This window comes from Neofelis nebulosa, chromosome 1 (genome assembly GCF_028018385.1).
Source record: "Neofelis nebulosa isolate mNeoNeb1 chromosome 1, mNeoNeb1.pri, whole genome shotgun sequence".
In the NCBI taxonomy this organism is placed as follows: domain Eukaryota; kingdom Metazoa; phylum Chordata; class Mammalia; order Carnivora; family Felidae; genus Neofelis; species Neofelis nebulosa.
The window spans coordinates 206,268,935-206,276,739 of record NC_080782.1 but is presented as its reverse complement, the minus strand read 5'-3'; the positions used below and the strand labels follow the sequence as shown (position 1 = coordinate 206,276,739).

Below are 7,805 nucleotides of genomic sequence, written 5' to 3'. Positions count from 1 at the left end.
AAGACACTTTATACCTTCTGTCTTGTCCACCAACGGACACATTCTTAGTTTGTTCTTCTCCTTTGAGTCTTAAATCATTTGACAATCTCTGCAACGTGGTATGCTGAAGTGCAACACTATTGACTCAACACCCTTCTCCTCCTAGAGGGAACTTTGATCATATTGATGATGAAGACCTAACTGAGAAACTGTAAGAGAAGGTCGTTCCCCTCACTGCCCACAAGACTTTGCCATGGCTGAGGGGTTCTGGGCTGCAGAGTGACTGAAGTACCTGGTTATCACACTTCAAGGCAGTTTTTGATGAAGCTTCTACAGCAGTTCCCTGGACACTCATCAAGAAGAGGGAGGGAGGGGTGCCTTGGTGTCTCAGTCCATTAAGCATCCGCTTCATGGTTTCAGTTCAAGTTAACATCTCACGGTTCATAGGAATGAGCCCCATGTCAGGTTCTGCACTGACAGTGTAGGGCCTGCTTGGGATTCTCTTTCCCTCTCTCTCTGCCCCTCCCTACTTGCTCTCTCTGTCTTTCTCTCAAACTAAACAAATAAACATTGAAAAAAAAAACAAAAACAGAAGAGAGAGGGAATATGTCGGCTTGTAAATATCTAAGCCTCTCCTTCCTTACGCAGTCCCTCTTGGAACCTATGTACGCTTTGCTCAAAACTGGTGGAGACTTCACATTCGATGTCAAAGTTTCGTTACAGACTGGCTCAAATAGTTTTATGGAAAAACTAATCAGAAATTACTGAATTTTGTTTGTTTAAAGTATGGGTTTGAGCCCTAAAATGACAAGCCTTCTTAAAGACTTGTTTTTCTGTTCTTGTAATTTTTTTTTTTTTAATATTTGTTTGTTTTTGAGAGAGAAAGAGACAGAGTGCAAGCAGGGGAGGGGAAGAGAGAGAGGGAGACACAGAATCTGAAGCAGGCTCCAGGCTCTGAGCACAGATCCCAATACAGGGCTGGAATCCACAAACCATGAGATCATGACCTGAGCCGAGGTTGGAGGCTTAACCAACGGAGCCACCCAGGCACCCCAAGACTTACTTTTCGTCCCTACCCTCGCTTTGCTTGAGTTACCAAAATGTCCTCTGAACTGAGTTGCGTTGTGTGCTACACAAACTATGTACTAGACTCTTACAGACTTTTGTCTTTAAGGAGCCTGCAGCTTCTGATATTAGGAAATTCTGACACTAATGAAGTATGCTGTTCTTAGCTGTGGGTGTACTGGAGTGGAGTGGGTGAAGTATTTGACATGATTAAACAATGATGACAGTATTTGACAAAATACGAAGTGGAAATTAATGTACACTACACTGCACCCAGAATAAGCTGAATAAAAGTGTCACAGGTAAAATTTTTAAAAGGTTATTCTCTGTCAAATGGTTGGTATTATCAGTGTTATCTGAGGATGTTCCTTTTTCTTACACATGCCACCTTTCCCCTAATTGGGTATTTAATTTCCTCTGAATAATTGCTAACTTAGTAAGTATATTTCTTTTCTTCTCTTCAATGAGCATTAGGTCTCTGTCTTATAAAATTTTTCTGAATTGTAGTAGAACTTTTTTTTTTGTAGGTTAGCAAAAATGCATTCTTGTTTTCATATTACCTTATTCAAAATTAATACATTCTTGCCTTAGTTTTCTAGTAAGTAGGTGTAAAAATCATGTGTTGCAGGTTTGCAGTTTGTAAGATATTTTATTTTTAGACTATGAGTCTTAGTATCACTGTCTTGCCAGATGATTAACACTGAAACTGACCCTACTCTTTACCTCCCCTGCATGGACAGATGCTTCTATTGTTGCTTTGCCTAAAAATGGTACTCTGTGAGGTTTCGAAAACTCAGTGCCAGAAGGAACAATGTGCAGTACAATTTACACACTGGAAGAATACAGTGTTGGACCTTTGAACCACTTTTAAGAACAAGAGTTTTAAATTGATAGTTGCCAAATTATGGAGTGTTTTTACATATTGATCTGTTGCTAATCCAAGTAGCGTGTTTTGCGTGCATGATTTAATCCTTGAATCATAAAAGGATTTTATTAATCTCTGAACTCAAAACTGTATAAAAGGTTATACACTGTGACCAAGGTTGAACTCCTGTAATTTACTATAGAAACAAATGTTTACGTATAGATATGTTTCTGGACATGTGCATATCCACAGGTTAGTGTACACACTTACATACCCTTTGTCAACTGGGAAGACCAGTGAGCAACAACACTGTATCATCAGTGAGCACCTTTAAGGCCCAGGTCTTCGTTTGTAATCCGTGTCTCTAGTATAAAGAACTCAGGCTCCTTGGAAATTGACTAGTTCCATGATTTGGAGGCGGGAAATACACAAGATGGGTCTGGAGCTGTCTCATGTTGCCAGAAATTAAGGACGTGCTCAAAAACAAGCAATAACAAATAGCCAGAAGAACAACCAAAACACATGGGTGAGGATATGTTAAAGGGACACCAGAGCTGACTAAACTTCTGATGGCCAAAGTTGGAACATTTTCAACAACCAAAAAAAAAAAAAGAAAGAAAAACCCACTGAATTATAACTCAAAGTATAAACTAAATATCTCTGAGTCCATATTGATACAAAGTATTAATTAAATAAGTGGCTTGAGAAAAGAGGTGAATCCGCATGCTGGAAAATTCACAACATTTATATGGACCCACTGTCTTCAAGGAAGGAGAGCATAACTTCCCACTCCTTAAATATGAGCTGCACATAGTGACTTATTAGCAAAATGACAGTATTGAAAGCAGAAGGAAGAACAACCTTGCCTTTCTGCACTACCCAGGAAGGTGTCTATACAGCCTTGTTCTGTGTTGCTATAGTAACTTTAAGGGAAACTTTGACAATGCCTTGATGTCCGGCAAATGAAAGAGGAGGATATCCTCAAATTTCTTGGAGTAGAAACCCACTTAGGTCTCACCAACCTCGACTCCCAGATGAACAGTACCTCTACAAAAGGAAAAGTGATGGTATCTACATCATAAACCTGAAGAGAATCTGGGAGAAGCTTTTGCTGCCAGCTCGTACCATTGTTGCTATTGAAAATCCTGCTGATGTCAGTGTCCTATCATCTAGGAATACTGACCTGTGAGCTGTGCTGAAGTTTGTTACTGCTACCGGAGCCACTCCTGTTGCTGGCTGTTTCACTCCCAAAACCTTCACCAACCAGAAGCCAGGCAGTCTTCCAGAAGCCAAGACTTCTGGTGGTTACTGATCCCGGGGCTGACCACCACCAGCCTCTCAGAGTGCCTACCATCACTCTGTGTGGCACAGACTCTTCTCTGTGCGATGTGAACTTTGTCATCCCTTGCAGTGACTCAGTGGGTCTGATGGGGTGGTTGCTGGCTTGGGAAGTTCTGCGTATGTGTGGCACCATTTCCTGTGAAGACCCATGAGAGGTGATGACTGATCTTGCAGATTTTGAAGAGATCGAAACTGAAAGGCAAGCTGCTCCTGAAAAAGCTACGACCTGAGGAGGAATTTCAGGGTCAGGGGACTTCTCCAGCTCCTGGGTTCGCTGCTACACAACCTGAAGTCACAGACTGGTCTGAAGGTGTGCAGGTATGGATATTAAGCGGTTCCCTATTAAAGACTAGAGTGTTCAGCCTGCCGCTGAGGACTGGTCTGCGTCTCCCACTGCTCAGTCCCCTGAACGGGCACACACCACCACTGAGTGGTCTTAGCTGCTTTTCCACAAGGGCAAACAAAATGGAAATAAGGTTGATGGAAGACAAACCACTTCTAAAAAAAAAAGAAGAGCGACCTTAACAACCTTCATAGTGGCAAAAACTGGTAAACACTATTATCTCAACCACATGATCAAGATCCACACCAACAGTGATAAATTGTGTACACGGGACATCCTTGGTATGGTATTAGGTGATAAAAATGTCATGGTAGCTCGTCTGTCTTTATCCAGAAAACCCATAACTGTAAGTCTAATCATGAAATAATAATCAGTAAATTTCATTAGAGGGGCAATCTACAAAAATAACGTACCAGTATTCCTCACAACTTTTTTTTTTTTAATTTTTTATTTATTTATTTATTTTTTATTTTTTTATTTCATTTTTTATTTTTTAATATATGAAATTTACTGTCAAATTGGTTTCCATACAACACCCAGTGCTCATCCCAAAAGGTGCCCTCCTCAATACCCATCACCCACCCTGCCCTCCCTCCCACCCCCCATCAACCCTCAGTTTGTTGTCAGTTTTTAACAGTCTCTTATGCTTTGGCTCTCTCCCACTCTAACCTCTTTTTTTTTTTTTTTTTTTTTTTTTCCCTTCCCCTCCCCCATGGGTTTCCGCTACGTTTCTCAGGATCCACATAAGAGTGAAACCATATGGTATCTGTCTTTCTCTGTATGGCTTATTTCACTTAGCATCACACTCTCCAGTTCCATCCACGTTGCTACAAAAGGCCATATTTCATTTTTTCTCATTGCCACGTAGTATTCCATTGTGTATATAAACCACAATTTCTTTATCCATTCATCAGTTGATGGACATTTAGGCTCTTTCCATAATTTGGCTATTGTTGAGAGTGCTGCTATAAACATTGGGGTACAAGTGCCCCTATGCATCAGTACTCCTGTATCCCTTGGATAAATTCCTAGCAGTGCTATTGCTGGGTCATAGGGTAGGTCTATTTTTAATTTTCTGAGGAACCTCCACACTGCTTTCCAGAGCGGCTGCACCAATTTGCATTCCCACCAACAGTGCAAGAGGGTTCCCGTCTCTCCACATCCTCTCCAGCATCTATAGTCTCCTGATTTCTTCATTTTGGCCACTCTGACTGGCGTGAGGTGGTATCTGAGTGTGGTTTTGATTTGTATTTCCCTGATGAGGAGCGACGTTGAACATCTTTTCATGTGCCTGTTGGCCATCCGGATGTCTTCTTTAGAGAAGTGTCTATTCATGTTTTCTGCCCATTTCTTCACTGGGTTATTTGTTTTTCGGGTGTGGAGTTTGATGAGCTCTTTATAGATTTTGGATACTAGCCCTTTGTCCGATGTGTCATTTGCAAATATCTTTTCCCATTCTGTTGGTTGCCTTTTAGTTTTGTTGGTTGTTTCCTTTGCTGTGCAGAAGCTTTTTATCTTCATAAGGTCCCAGTAATTCACTTTTGCTTTTAATTCCCTTGCCTTTGGGGATGTGCCGAGTAAGAGATTGCTACGGCTGAGGTCAGAGAGGTCTTTTCCTGCTTTCTCCTCTAAGGTTTTGATGGTTTCCTGTCTCACATTCAGGTCCTTTATCCATTTTGAGTTTATTTTTGTGAATGGTGTGAGAAAGTGGTCTAGTTTCAACGTTCTGCATGTTGCTGTCCAGTTCTCCCAGCACCATTTGTTAAAGAGACTGTCTTTTTTCCATTGGATGTTCTTTCCTGCTTTGTCAAAAATGAGTTGGCCATACGTTTGTGGGTCTAGTTCTGGGGTTTCTATTCGATTCCATTGGTCTATGTGTCTGTTTTTATGCCAATACCATGCTGTCTTGATGATGACAGCTTTGTAGTAGAGGCTAAAGTCTGGGATTGTGATGCCTCCTGCTTTGGTCTTCTTCAAAATTACTTTGGCTATTCAGGGCCTTTTGTGGTTCCATATGAATTTTAGGATTGCTTGTTCTAGTTTCAAGAAGAATGCTGGTGCAATTTTGATTGGGATTGCATTGAATGTGTAGATAGCTTTGGGTAGTATTGACATTTTGACAATATTTATTCTTCCAATCCATGAGCAGGGAATGTCTTTCCATTTCTTTATATCTTCTTCAATTACCTGCATAAGCTTTCTATAGTTTTCAGCATACAGATCTTTTACATCTTTGGTTAGATTTATTCCTAGGTATTTTATGCTTCTTGGTGCAATTGTGAATGGGATCAGTTTCTTTATTTGTCTTTCTGTTGCTTCATTGTTAGTGTATAAGAATGCAACTGATTTCTGTACATTGATTTTGTATCCTGCAACTTTGCTGAATTCATGTATCAGTTCTAGCAGACTTTTGGTGGAGTCTATCAGATTTTCCATGTATAATATCATGTCATCTGCAAAAAGCGAAAGCTTGACTTCATCTTTGCCAATTTGGATGCCTTTGATTTCCTTTTGTTGTCTGATTGCTGATGCTAGAACTTCCAGCACTATATTAAACAACAGCGGTGAGAGTGGGCATCCCTGTCGTGTTCCTGATCTCAGGGAAAAAGCTCTCAGTTTTTCCCCATTGAGGATGATGTTAGCTGTGGGCTTTTCATAAATGGCTTTTATGATCTTTAAGTATGTTCCTTCTATCCCGACTTTCTCAAGGGTTTTTATTAAGAAAGGGTGCTGGATTTTGTCAAAGGCCTTTTCTGCATCGATTGACAGGATCATATGGTTCTTCTCTTTTTTTTTGTTAATGTGATGTATCACGTTGATCGATTTGCGAATGTTGAACCAGCCCTGCAGCCCAGGAATGAATCCCACTTGATCATGGTGAATAATTCTTTTTATATGCTGTTGAATTCGATTTGCTAGTATCTTATTGAGAATTTTTGCATCCATATTCATCAGGGATATTGGCCTGTAGTTCTCTTTTTTTACTGGGTCTCTGTCTGGTTTAGGAATCAAAGTAATACTGGCCTCATAGAATGAGTCTGGAAGTTTTCCTTCCCTTTCTATTTCTTGGAATAGCTTGAGAAGGATAGGTATTATCTCTGCTTTAAACGTCTGGTAGAACTCCCCTGGGAAGCCATCTGGTCCTGGACTCTTATTTGTTGGGAGATTTTTGATAACGGATTCAATTTCTTCGCTGGTTATGGGTCTGTTCAAGCTTTCTATTTCCTCCTGATTGAGTTTTGGAAGAGTGTGGGTGTTTAGGAATTTGTCCATTTCTTCCAGGTTGTCCAATTTGTTGGCATATAATTTTTTATAGTATTCCCTGATAATTGTTTGTATCTCTGAGGGATTGGTTGTAATAATTCCATTTTCATTCATGATTTTATCTATTTGGGTCATCTCCCTTTTCTTTTTGAGAAGCCTGGCTAGAGGTTTGTCAATTTTGTTTATTTTTTCAAAAAACCGACTCTTGGTTTCGTTGATCTGCTCTACAGTTTTTTTAGATTCTATATTGTTTATTTCTGCTCTGATCTTTATGATTTCTCTTCTGCTGGGTTTAGGCTGCCTTTGCTGTTCTGCTTCTATTTCCTTTAGGTGTGCTGTTAGATTTTGTATTTGGGATTTTTCTTGTTTCTTGAGATAGGCCTGGATTGCAATGTATTTTCCTCTCAGGACTGCCTTCGCTGCGTCCCAAAGCGTTTGGATTGTTGTATTTTCATTTTCGTTTGTTTCCATATATTTTTTAATTTCTTCTCTAATTGCCTGGTTGACCCACTCATTCGTTAGTAGGGTGTTCTTTAACCTCCATGCTTTTGGAGGTTTTCCAGACTTTTTCCTGTGGTTGATTTCAAGCTTCATCGCATTGTGGTCTGAAAGTATGCATGGTATAATTTCAATTCTTGTAAACTTATGAAGGGCTGTTTTGTGACCCAGTATATGATCTATCTTGGAGAATGTTCCATGTGCACTCGAGAAGAAAGTATATTCTGTTGCTTTGGGATGCAGAGTTCTAAATATATCTGTCAAGTCCATCTGATCCAATGTATCATTCAGGGCCCTTGTTTCTTTATTGACTGTGTGTCTAGATGATCTATCCATTTCTGTAAGTGGGGTGTTAAAGTCCCCTGCAATGACCACATTCTTATCAATAAGGTTGCTTATGTTTATGAGTAACTGTTTTATATATCTGGGGGCTCCGGTATTTGGCGCATA

The 7,805-nt window shown here is 40.1% G+C and overlaps 1 pseudogene; it reads left to right on the top strand.

The window, feature by feature from the left end:
- Positions 1-2,850: 2,850 nt before the first annotated feature.
- Positions 2,851-3,690, top strand: LOC131497248 (small ribosomal subunit protein uS2-like; annotated as a pseudogene).
- Positions 3,691-7,805: the final 4,115 nt, after the last annotated feature.